Source organism: Hydractinia symbiolongicarpus, chromosome 6 (genome assembly GCF_029227915.1).
Source record: "Hydractinia symbiolongicarpus strain clone_291-10 chromosome 6, HSymV2.1, whole genome shotgun sequence".
In the NCBI taxonomy this organism is placed as follows: domain Eukaryota; kingdom Metazoa; phylum Cnidaria; class Hydrozoa; order Anthoathecata; family Hydractiniidae; genus Hydractinia; species Hydractinia symbiolongicarpus.
Genome location: NC_079880.1, coordinates 15,618,230 through 15,631,070, shown reverse-complemented (window position 1 = coordinate 15,631,070; position 12,841 = coordinate 15,618,230). Strand labels below are relative to the sequence as shown.

At 34.6% G+C, this 12,841-nt stretch overlaps 1 protein-coding gene across 2 annotated transcripts in view; it reads right to left on the bottom strand.

Annotated features, from left to right (window-relative positions):
* LOC130647182 (uncharacterized) overlaps nucleotides 1-11,282 on the bottom strand; it is a 32,412-nt gene extending 21,130 nt beyond the window's left edge. The window contains exon 1 of one of the 2 annotated variants that reach the window (XM_057452946.1): nucleotides 11,077-11,282. The gene's annotated coding sequence lies outside the window, so the exon portion shown is untranslated. The remainder of the gene's footprint in view (nucleotides 1-11,076) is intronic. The other variant, XM_057452945.1, reaches the window with a different exon arrangement.
* Nucleotides 11,283-12,841: the final 1,559 nt, after the last annotated feature.

Sequence of the window (12,841 nt, the reverse complement as noted above, 5' to 3'; positions counted from 1 at the left end):
CCTGGTTAGAAAGTCAGACAAGAAAGTGAAGGACGTGAAAGTTCTATTGGTGGAAGAGTGTGTTTCCCAGCATAGGTTGCTGGTTTGTAATATTATCTTGAAGAGTGTTAAAGAAGCCAAGGGAAAGTACAGGCCCCGTCGTAAAGTCTGGAAGCTGAAGGAAGAGATTGTAGCAAGATAATTTAGTGCAAAAGTTCAGCAGTTAACCCACAATGGTCAGTGTGATAGTGACAATGTTGAAAGTACTTGGACTACTTTGAAGAATTGTCTTCTAGAAGCTTCTGATGATACCTGTGGGTGGACGAAAGGACCAGCTGACATAGACAGACCTAGTGGTGGAATAATGAGGTTGACCAGTGTATAAAGGAAAAGAGGAAACTTTGGAAAGAGTGGAAGTCAGGTAGTAGTAAAAATATTTACTTAGAAGCTAAGCGTCGTGCTCGTACAGCAGTGTATAAGGCAAAATCAGTAGCAGAGAGAAACAGATTTGCAGATGTGTTAAGAAGGGAAGACTAGCGCAATGAGGAATTCAAGATAGCAAAACAAATGAAGAAGATTAATCAAGATGCTGTAGGTGAGAAGTGTATACGTAATGATGAAGGTGTTTTGGCTAGCACAGAGGAGGAGAAAAGGGTAGCTTGGAAGAATTATTATCAGAGGTTGCTTACTGAGTTTGATTGGGATGAGGATAATTTGTCTGATGATGATGTTGTAGAAGGGCCAGCTATGCAGATCAAGACAGAATGGGTAGTGGAGGCTATTAGGAAATTGAAGATTGGCAAGGCTGCAGGAGTATCAGGTATTGTTGTAGAGATGGTAAAAGCATCTGGATATTTGGAGTTGAGCTTATTACAAGTCTTGCTAATCAGATTATAAAGGATGGTGCTATTCCGAGTGAGTGGCAGTCGAGTGTAATTGTGAATTGTTTCAAGGGCAAGGGTGATGCATTAGAAAGAGGTAACTATAGAGGTTTGAAGTTGGTTGATCAAGTAATGAAAGTTATTGAAAGAGTGATTGATAAGTTACTTGAGAGAGAATAGATATAGATAAGATGCAATTTGGTTTTGTTCCAGGGCGTGGCACTATAGATGCAACATTTTTATTCAGACAGCTTCAGGAGAAGTATTTAGGAAAGAGAAAGAATCTCTATTTTTCCTTTGTAGATTTAGAGAAAGCTTTTGATAGAGTGCCACGTAAAGTTATTTGGTGGGCTATGAGAAAATTAGGTGTGGGTTAGTGGCTAGTTACGATGGTACAGTCTATGTACAGCAATGCTAGAAGTCGTGCCAGGATTAACGATTCACTTAGTGATGAATTAAGTGTAAATGTTGGTGTAGATCAGGGTTCTGTACTTAGTCCTTTGTTGTTCGTTCTAGTCTTAGAAGCGCTGTCGATAGAGTTCAGAACAGGTTGTCCATGGGAGTTATTATATTTGGTTCTCATAGCAGAGTCGATGGAAGAATTAGTTGAAAAGTTTGAGAAGTGGAAGAAAGGACTAGAAGAGAAAGAGCTAAGGGTGAACACAGCAAAGTCTAAAGTCATAATTAGTAGCATTGCAGCCAAGTGTGACCTTGTAGTTGGACCTTGTGGAGTTTGCAGGAAAGGGGTTAATAGTAACTCAATTTTTTGTCAGACTTACAAGCATTGGGTACATAAGAAGTGTAGTAGTATTGGTGGAAGGTTAAGAGCTGACATTCAGTTTGTATGCAAGCGTTGCAAAGGTGAGATTATAGAGAATGGAGTAATTCCAGCTTCAATGATGTACAACAGTGGCTCGTTAGAGATAGTTGAGAACATCTGTTACTTTGACTAGTCAACTAAAAGTCAGAGCGCTCGAGGCTTCTTTGGAAACTGGGTGATATGTTGCGCAGTGAAGGGGGTGTTGGAAGAAGTGGTACTTGCAGGATAGGTTCTGCTTGGAAAAAGTTCAGACAGTTACTTCCTTTGTTGACTAGCAAAGTCCTGTCAATTCAGTTAAAAGGTAGGTTGTATGAGGCCTGTGTAAGAAGTGTTATGTTGTACGGTAGTGAGACGTGGGCAGTATAACAGGAAGATCTTGACCATTTAGAAAGGAATGATATGAGAATGGTTAGGTGGATGTGTAACGCCAGTCTGAGAGACAGAAAGAATTCATATGAGCTAAGAAGCTGGCTAAGTATCCGTAGAATTAAAGATGTTATCCAGATAAGAAGATTGAATTCGCTGGGGCACGTGGAAAGTATGAAGGGGATAATTGGGTAAGAAGATGTAGAGACTTGATAGTTCCTGGGGCAAAGCCCAGAGCCAAACCGAGAAAGAGTTGGCAGGAGGTTATAAGGACAGACTTGCTACAGAGGAAGTTGAGTTTAGATCTAACACAGTCTAGATCAGATTGGAAGAGGGTCATTAATATACTCCGTCCAACCCATGCTAACATGGAAAACGGACATTAAGCCGAGAATGATGATGATGATGATGTGTTTCGACTTTTAAAGTCATCATCAGGGAAAATCTAAAATAATAGTAAACTCAGTTAATACAGGTAAAGACAAAAGTATCTACAACATAAGTTAACTAAACTAAACAAGAAGCCCTGGGGGCTCTAAGAATTTCCGCGAGCTACCAAAATATTTGATGACAACCTGCTAATTCGTTGTGTTATCGTGCCAAACATTCGAAGGGGTTTGGTGCATGAACCTCTGAAGATAAAGCACACCAGTGACATTATATCTTACAACAAACGCAAACAAAACGAAACGTGTCATAATAAACTCACATTTTAAAAGAAATTGCTAACAAAAAATACAGCCTATCATTCATGGTTGAAAGTCTTGCGATTGAAACGTTTATGGTCTTAAACGGCATTAGTTGACAAGAAATCAAAATTTTGATGTCACCATCATGTTTAGCATACTTTATTTGTTTACTGTGCCAAATTTTGTTAAAAATAAAGTAGTTTTAATTTTTGGACTAATTTTGGCCTGAAATGACATTTAGGTAAGAAGAAATCAAAATTTTGATGTCACCATCATGTTCAGCATACTATTTTTGTTAATTGTGCCAAAATGTAAAAATAAAGTAGTTTTAATTTTTGGACCAATTTTGCCCAAAATGACATTTAGGTAACTAGAAATCAAAATTTTGATGTCACCATCATGTTCAGCATACTTCAGCATAATTTTGTTAAAAATAAAGTAGTTTTAATTTTTGGACCAATTTTGGCCTGAAATGACATTTAGGTAAGAAGAAATCAAAGTTTTGGTGTCACCATCATGTTCAGCATACTTTATTTGTTAACTGTTCCAAGTTTTGTTGAAAATAAAATAGTTCTAATTTTTGGACCAATTTTGGCCTAAAGTGACATTTAGGTGACAAAAATCAAAATTATTATGTCACCATTATGTTCAGCATACTTTTTTTGTTAACTGTGCCAAATTTTATCGAAAACAAATACCAATTTTGGCCTGAAGCGTCAATACTAGACTTCCCAGTAGTTAAGGAGCTTCGGTACGAAGTTTACATCTGTGACGGACCAACGTGAAATCCCAGGGTCGATTTTTTTTCAAAAAATGCTCCGAAAGAAAAAACGACGGTTTTAAAGAATTTCCTACGCCTTCGGGCGCGGAAATTCAATAATATTAAAATTTTATCAAAAGAGTGCGACTTTTAAACTTGTCTTTTGTATTCAATGATGGCTTATAAAAAAGGGCTACATGTGGCCTACAAAAACATAATAAGCAAGGGCTCATCCAAGTCAATTTGGACATCGGTATACCGACTTTGGGGACAACTAATTTGGGAGTCCAACTTAGAAACACACAATTTAAAATGCTTCAGAATTGCATTATTTCTTATTTTCAGGATACTTTATATCTCCTATTATATTTTTTTATATCTTTAATCACAGAGAAGATATATTTTTATGAAGAAACTATGTTCTATACTACAAAAGAAAACGATATGCTAGATCAGTTTCAAAAATAGTGTGGCATTTTCTGAAAGTGCCGAAATGAGCATTTTTAGAGTTTCGGCATCAAATGGAACACATCTTGCCCTATTTACTTGAAATTTTAGTATGTTGGTCTTATGGTGGTTACCATCCTCAAATGAACTTTTGATTTACAAAAAACGTGGTAATTTTGAGGTTACCATCAATAATATAGGTTTTCCTTGTGATAGCAAATATTTAGAAATAGTGGGGCTACCAAATTGAATTTTTTTTCATGTAAACTAGATAGCCCGAAGTCCTACATTATCCAAAAAGGTGCAAGAAATTTTACCATATATGTGCTGTTTTCGAGGTTACAATCTACTGAAAAAAAATGTAGAGTTCATATTAGTGATTCAAGATATTTTCCTTATAAATAAAACATCTACTTATTATTATTATTATTATTATTATTATTATTATTATTATTATTATTATTATTATTATTATTATTATTATTATTATTATTATTATGAATGTTTATACAGGATGGATATAGTTCATAATCGGTACTTGACGTTTCTCTCTCTTTCTCTTCGCAATTCTTCTATCAAGCGATTGAAGCTTATTTTGCTGACCGTTGGTAAGATTCAGGTTTGTAGTGCAGCAGTAAAGAAGCGTTGGCAGCAGCATTCCGACATAGATTTTAGTGATGGCATTATTCGTTAAGTTGATTTCAATGAGAGTAGTAAACGAAGCTTGGCAGACATTTTCTTGTAAAGACTTAAAAAGTGATGGTTCATTGACAAAGTCTGGTCGAGAATAGTCCCAAGATATCGATATTCAGTGGTTGCGTTAATTAGCTTTCCGTTGATTTCCAAGTTCAAGGCTGATCCGTTTTAGTCAAATTTTTACGAGTGCCGAATATCATCGATTCGGTTTTTCCAGCCTTCAGATTTAATACAAGTTTGTTTTCAATGAAGTACCTGTCTACGTTTTTCAATTCAGCGTTGAAAGCGATCTCAAGTTGCTGGCTTGTTTTTCGTCCAATGTATAACACGGTATCGTCTGCAAAGTTTAGTACTCTAGAATGTTTCAAACAATTTTCGAAATCATTGAAGTAGATTAAAAAGAGACAGGGTCTAAGAATGGACCCCTGTGGTACACCACAAACAATGGGGTTGGGCTTAGACCATTGACCATTTACTTCACAAATCGGGGTGCGGTTAAACAAGTAGTCTGCGAACGAGTTTAGTGACAAACCTTTGACTCCATAACTTCTTAGTTTTAGCAGGAGAATGGAGTGGCTTAAAGTATCGAAAGCCTTCGACAGGTCAACGTAAAGCGCTGCTGTTAAATTCCCTTTGTCTATCTCCTTCCTGATTTCCTCTGTCAGATAGAGTGTGGCTAATTCGGTAGATCGTATCTTCCTGTATCCGTATTAGTTGGGTGTTAAAATTTCATTTTCTTCAAGATAGTTCACAAGTTGAACATAAAAAGCTCTCTCCATTATTTTAGATATGACCGGTAGGATGGAGATCGGTCGATAGTTTGACATTTCGTCCATTTTCCCACCCTTGTGGAGTGGGATGACTTTCGCCAACTTCCATTCAGTTGGTATGGTGGCTGTTTTTAGCGACAAGTTGATGATGAACGAAGGGACTTAATAACGCTGTGGCTCCGTCTTTCAAAAGTCCTGATGGTATTTGGTCATAACCTGTAGCTTTCTTGCGCTGCAACTTCTTCAGCTGACTTTCAACAAATACATTTGAAACGTAAGTGAACGCAAAAACAGAATTCGTATTTTCATTCACTTGACTTGGCTTACTCCATATAAATTCCTTCATTGGCAGTGCAACAGATTTAAGTTTATTTGCACATGTGGAAAAATATGAACAAAAACTACCAGCTTTTGTTAAGTTTTCTGCAGCCGATGTACATGTGCCATTGTTTACCGACTTCACTTCTGTTGGAAAAATGCTTTCAATAATTTTCCAAAATTTTCTTGGGTTACTCTTGTTCTCGATAAAGAGGTTTTTGTTAAAACTGTTCTTTGCATTTTTTATCATGTTATTGCATCGGTTCTTTAGTTTTTTATAATGACGCCAGTCAGCACTGTTGCCTGATTTTCGTGCCTTCCTCAAGACAGTATCTCTCCGAGACATAAGTCTCCTAACATCCGTACCTAACCACGGGCACTTGCCTCCCTTCACTCTCTTTTGTATAAGCGGTGCGTGTTTATCGATTACAGTTAACAAAATATTTTTAAAATAACTCCACGCACTAATTACATCAGTCAATGTGTACAGATGCTTCCAATTTTGTTTATTTAATTCTTTTAAAAAATCATCGTGGTTGTAGTTGGTATAATTACGACAAGTAATTACTTTTGGTGGAAGTTTTTGACCAGTGTGTCTTCGAACGCAAGCGACGCAATCGTGATCGCCAATACTCAAGGGTATAACTTTTGTGGAACGTATTAGTGAGTGATTGTTTGTATAAATCAAATCTATAAGGGTGCTTGATTTTCTTGTTGTTCTCGTAGCCGCTGTTACCAACTGGTTAAATCCCTGGACAGCCATTAGCTCTTTAAATTCTGAATGCTCATTATTATTTTTATAGTTAACATTAAAGTCGCCCATAATGATAACTTCTAGCGATAGGTCGTAACGGTCTCAAGCGTGTATTGAAAATATTCTTTCCACTTCTTGTGTAAGTGAAGTGAATTGTCCGGGGGTCGGTACATACAGCAAATTAGATAATGTTTCGCTTTTTCCGGGCATATTTCGATCCAAATGTTTTCTAAAAATTCACATTCAAGGTCTTCTCGTCGTTTCCAGTTTATATTCTCCGATACATATTTAGCAACACCTCCTCCTATCCAGTTTTTCGTCTCTTTTCTACAAACTGGAACCCTGGAATACAAAACAAGCTATCGCTTTCGTGTACAATATGTGTCTCTGAGAGAAATAAAATTGAGTTTTTCTCTCCCGAAAATAAAGCCGCAAGATTCAGTAAACAATTTGTCAAACCTCTACAGTTTTGGTGAAATAACTTTACTCCTTTTCTGAAAGTAAAATCTGTTAATCTACCAACATTTCCATCGGCTTGTGGTCCCGGGCACGCTTCAATATCTCCTGCTATCAATAAAAGTAGGGGTAAAAACAAACTGCGTTTTACGTAAGCTAAATTCCTGCTCTTTTGATACTGCCATAAACAACCAAAAGAAATTGCAGCATCCACTTCACTATTTGTGAACAGTGGCTTCTTTACAAGTATACCAATAATTAAAACAACAAGAATCTTTGTCAAGAGCCAACTTGCGTCCGCTCCGGCCGCCATCATGAAAGTTAAGATATCTTTTGGAGCATTTCAGGTGTTGTTGAAGGAAATATGTTGATTTTGAGGTTACCCACGGTACAATTCTGTGTTTAAATAAGATAAAACAGAAGAATCTGTGAACTATGTGTAATCTTGAAACATTGCTTCACTACAAGTTGTATAAAATTAATGACATTGTTCAGAAATTTGAAAATTAAAATAAGTGTGGTATTCATGAGGTTACTATCAAAGTTTGGGTTTCTTATCAGCTCATGCAAACAAAGGCATAAAATTGAAATAATAAAAGCTTAAGAAAAAATAAATTTAAACAACCACTAAAAAACATAAAGTAGAATAAAGTTACTTGGAACATGATGATGAAGAAATTAACAGGAACAAAAAATGTGTAACAAGTGAGGTTACTCGACTACTAAAAATGACAAGTTTCAAAATACTACTAAACAATATCACTACCGTGCACTATAATACTCTCAATCCGCAATTATTTCGCAGCACTCATTGTCACTGATGCTAACAGTGTTATTACCGCATTCCTCAAAAACACATTTTGATCAAATGGTAACCTTATGTTTAGAAACTGATATTTCTTGGAACTAGTGAATATGAGTTTGATACATTAAAATGTTATATTACATAAGAGTCATACCTGGAAATATTATAATGATAATTTTGCAAAATAGTAGTATATCTCGTACATTTCTACATATAACAGAAACCTCAAAGTATCAACTAAAATGCATGTCTTAATTTTTCTTCACGATTTTCCATACCTATAGACATAATACCATTAAAAGCAAAAAAAACTGATTCTCTATGCTCTGCATTACCTCATTGAGGAATGAGAAAAAATCATTAAATTTGGTCACCTCAATATAGTCACACACTTTACAAATTCAATTATTCAAAGATTTAGTTGGGTTGCTTACCAATTTAGTCACCACTGTACCAAGTTTTATTAAAATAACCCCAAGGAATTCTTAAATATGAGGCTTTAAAGAAGGTAACCTCATTTCGGTAACCTCAAATTTACCACATCACATTTTCGAGTATATCTTGAAAACTAGTTAACCTCAAAGTGTGCTTCCTTTTTTAAAAGTTGCCCTTTTTTATACACCAAATGTACCTACCTTTTGTTAACAGTAACCTCAAAATTACACTTTGTAGAGAATGACAAATGATGACATGTTGAAATGTCACAAAACGCCCCTTAATTTTTGAAACTGATCGCTAAAGCCATGCATTTTTGTTGCCCTAAAAAATTTTTAAAGACGCTATTGACACCCAAAAAAAATTTCTGGATCAGCCCCTGATAAGCGGACTACATTGGAATGATCAGCCTAACTGGACCATCATTATCAGTGTGGAGGTTTGTAATTTTTTAGGCACTGTAGTAACAGTGGTAACAGCTTACTAAAAACTAACTCATACCAATCAATATCTGAACTACACGTGTACTCAGCAAATGTCCTGCAAAGAAAGTGATTACTATAGAAACAAAGAAGTTAATGTCAGTGATAAAAGTGACTGAAAAAAGAGTTACCTCACAAAAACAACACCTTACTTGCTAACAACACTCAAGACAAACCATTAATAAGGTTAAAAGAGAAATCAAAAACAGTCAGGACTATAAAAAGATCATAAATAGAGAATCCAGGTGGATAGCAAGAAGGTGAAAGAACTTATCTATATAATTACTGTGAGTCAGTGTGTTTGTGAGGGGCAATTTCGACAGGTGTTCATATTCCTTCGAAGTTGCCAAAAACTAGTCAATGAATTTCATAGAAAAAGCCCATGGAAAAATCCACTTAGGCAGGAGAACAATTGCAAAAAGAACCAGCTATTTGAATTTTAATGACGTCAGCAAGAACCTGTTACAAAACAAAATAATTTTCATAGAAATTTGGTTATTGTTGTCTCTATTAAATGCTGATTAGGAAAATGTATGTACGTTTATATAAGAAAATAAGGGTTTAAAAATTTTGCTGATGTCAGCAAAAAGCCCTGCAAAAATACAAAATTTTATTTTTAAAATTTCTGATATCTCTGTAGGTGTGTAGATAGATAGAAAACATATGATCCTACACATTATTTAGATCAGTGTTCAGGCTCTACACAATAGAGGCAACGAGTAAACAAAATTCCTGAAAAAAAGTTTTGTATAATGACAGGTTCTTGCTGACGTCATAAAAAATTAAAGTGACGGTTCTCTTTTGCATTGTTGTTCTGCCTAAGTTGACTTTTCAATAGGTCTTATTGACTGTATAAACTCCTCTCTCTTTCCCTTTTTATTGTATAATCTCAATCAGTTCAACCAGCATTCTACTGTATAGCAACATTTTTTGAAACTTTTTTTCAAAAAAGCTTGTTGTTAATTTTTTTATTTAAACATCCTTAAAAATTATATAATACAAAACTTAATTTTTTTCTGAATTTGAAAATAAAATAACGAACACTTCTTAAAACTATTTTGTCATCCATGTGATATCTCTAAAGACTTTTGTCAACTTTTCTCTTTTGAATATCATGATTCTGATGCCTCCTAACTCTAATGAAAATCTTTTGTTAATAGTCCCTTCAGTTACTAGGCAGAATAATCTAGCTTAGATATGTAGCTACATATACCCATGCATGCATCATTCTCTAGGTCGGCAGATGTCAAGTGATACTTTAAGACCAAAAAGGTTTGTATTTTTTAGGGTAGCCAATATGATTTGAGAGAAAACACATTGTTCACATGGCCAGCTGGGCATAAATAGGGGGTGAATTTTTCATTTTTGCGAATTTTGCATTTTTGTTTTTTTAACTTCAAACTTGACATATTGTGTAGTTTTAGGTGAGTTTTGCTAATTTAGCTTTACTTTATTTCTGATATATACTTGTAGTTCTTGTATAATCAAAAATTCTTCTGTGAGAGTTCAACTGTGAAAAGTCCGTGTTTTTCTTAAAAAAAAGGTGTTACTATGTGACATTCTGACTTGAAAAATGATGTGCAAAGTCCACAAACTTTTGGATATACATTGGCAAAGTCAACGTAAGTTATATAGTAAGTATATAGTAGTAGTAAGTAATATATTTCTTATGCAAAAACATTTATATATAAAATAAAATAAATATCTTTACAAGTCTTCCATAGTTTAAAATAAATCTTTTCTTTTCTGACGTTTGGAATAAATATATAAACAGAGATATACTATAGCTAGGTATAAAAAAATATTTGTACCAACTTGAACACTACATGTTTTTTTTTATAAGAAACCTGGGGAAGGGCCTAGTTCCGAAAGTTTCCTATTTATAGGCTGAAATTCCATGTTTTTAGTTCCAAAAGTTTCTTATTTAGTTTCTTAATTTTCCTAGTAAAATAAGGGTTTTTTATATCAAATAAATAGTAGTTCTAAAAGTTTCTTTAATTTTTGGACTAGTTGGTTTCAAAACACAAAATATATATAGCATCTTTTAATGGTTTACTGTGGTGTGTATTATTCTCATTGGGAACTTAGGTCTAGTAACGCAATAAAACTACTTACTTCCTAGTGATGATTGTAAAATTAATTGTAAGAATTAATTAGAAACAAGTTTCTTATTTCAGAAATAGACATAGAATGTAGTAGTCAGTGTCTTAATTTTTAAAGATTCTACATGTAGGTTTCTTATGAACATGTTTCTTATAAAAAAAAACATGTATATAGCTAATACAATATAAAATGTAAAGGTGGTTTTTAAATGATGAAAGGTCTAGCTAGCTATAGCTAGCTAGCTTAAAAAAAGGTTTTGGTCTTTCTTACGGGAATAAATAAAAATCAAGAAGAATATTTTTTAAATTCCCTTACCATTCAATTAAGACACCCTTTAATACATTCACCATATTATCTCTAATATTTTGCTCAGCATTTATGACAATAATTTGTTTTTAGATAGATAAGGCCGTCATCAAAAATATGTTGTGTTCGCGTCCTCCGACCGACTCACTTTTGGTAATAAAAACCCGAGTCGGTAAGTCGGAGAAAGACCGGGAAAAAATTTCGCGAGATATATTTTCGCCAGAACTAATTTATGCAAAATTGACAAAAACTCGGGAAAATTAATCTCCTGTGGCTACTGACAGTTTACAGGGCGGCGAAAAATGTTGGACCACCTGGGCTGCCACACACCTCCTGTCTCGATTACTACGTTTCTAGGAAAGGCGTGAACTTGTTCGTTCTTTAACAAACCTTGTGTCTTGTGCACGAAATTTTTTACCAAGTGGAAATCAATATGCTGACAAAGAATTAGACGAGTCTTTAAAGACTGCTTCTGTTTTGTTAGTGGTTTTCTGCGTTTTGTAATCACCGTGTTTTTAGTTCGCTACAGTGCGCAATTCAAGATATTAGATCGCAAAATAAACTTTGTTTTGTTTTTATATGAACACTTATTGTAATTATTTTTACTTATTTTGTTCTAGAAATGTTAATATTCGAAGAGAAATATTGATACCAAAATTTGCATCGTTTTCTAAAGGGTCCACAGCGGACAGTGCTTGAATGCACTCTTCAGATAGATCTATATCTATTTCTGGAATTTGAACATTATTTGTCGTTTGAAGGGAAGGAAGCAGGCCACCATAATCGATTTCAAATTGACTAAGCTCATAATCTGTCATTTCCAACATTTCCGGCCCGAATCTGTAGAATACCTCAGTCCAAATCTGTATTGGTGTTTTATTTCCTTCAGTTCTAACTCCATGATTCCAATTCCAGGACTCACTAAATTCTCGAAACATCGTACTTATTCTAGAAATGCAAACAAAATGTAACGCATATAAATGTAAATCATTTATATGTATATATCATGTTTCATTTCAAGGAAATTAAACATATTCCAAAATTGTTGCGAAACTTAAACAAATACGTCTACCCACAAGCACTCAATGCGCTGATTGTGTACAGATTTACCCGTTTTTACTGCCTTAAAGCGGGGGCAAAGCAGTCCAACATTTCATCCAACATGTAATTTTTGTGATGTTGGATGAAATGTTGAACTGGTTTGAATCACTTCAAAATTTTAAAAAAATTGAAATTTTCAAAAGAGAAGAAAAAAATCGTGTTGGACGATGTTGGATGGAGTTTGATCGCCGTCAAACATTTCATCCAACATTTTCGGCAAGATCAAAAGAATTCTTTATCTAAGTTGTGTGAATTTTCATGTTAGATTGGTTTGGTGGTACTTTTCATCCAACATATAAAAATCCCGCGAATTTCGAACATTTTTAAATGGAATGTTTTTAATTTAATATCAGATGGGATATTTCATTAAGGAAGAAATCGAAATCCCCCACATCTATCTGAAACATTTCCCTAAATCCAAATCTGTCTTCGATCTTTAATTTTTTAAGGATATTACTAAAATATCCATTTTGTTCCCTCCTCTTTATCCACCCTCTTGATTTTCCGCGGGTTGGTTTTTCATCGTCTGAATCGACGAGTTCGTTCAGCAACATAAGCAGCACTGCAGAACTCCTTCCGTTCGACATTTTGTTTTTCAGAAATGAATGAAATCTTTATCGTTCGTATGTTTTTAAAAGAAGTCCCACAAATCTAAAATTTTGCTTCATCCAAC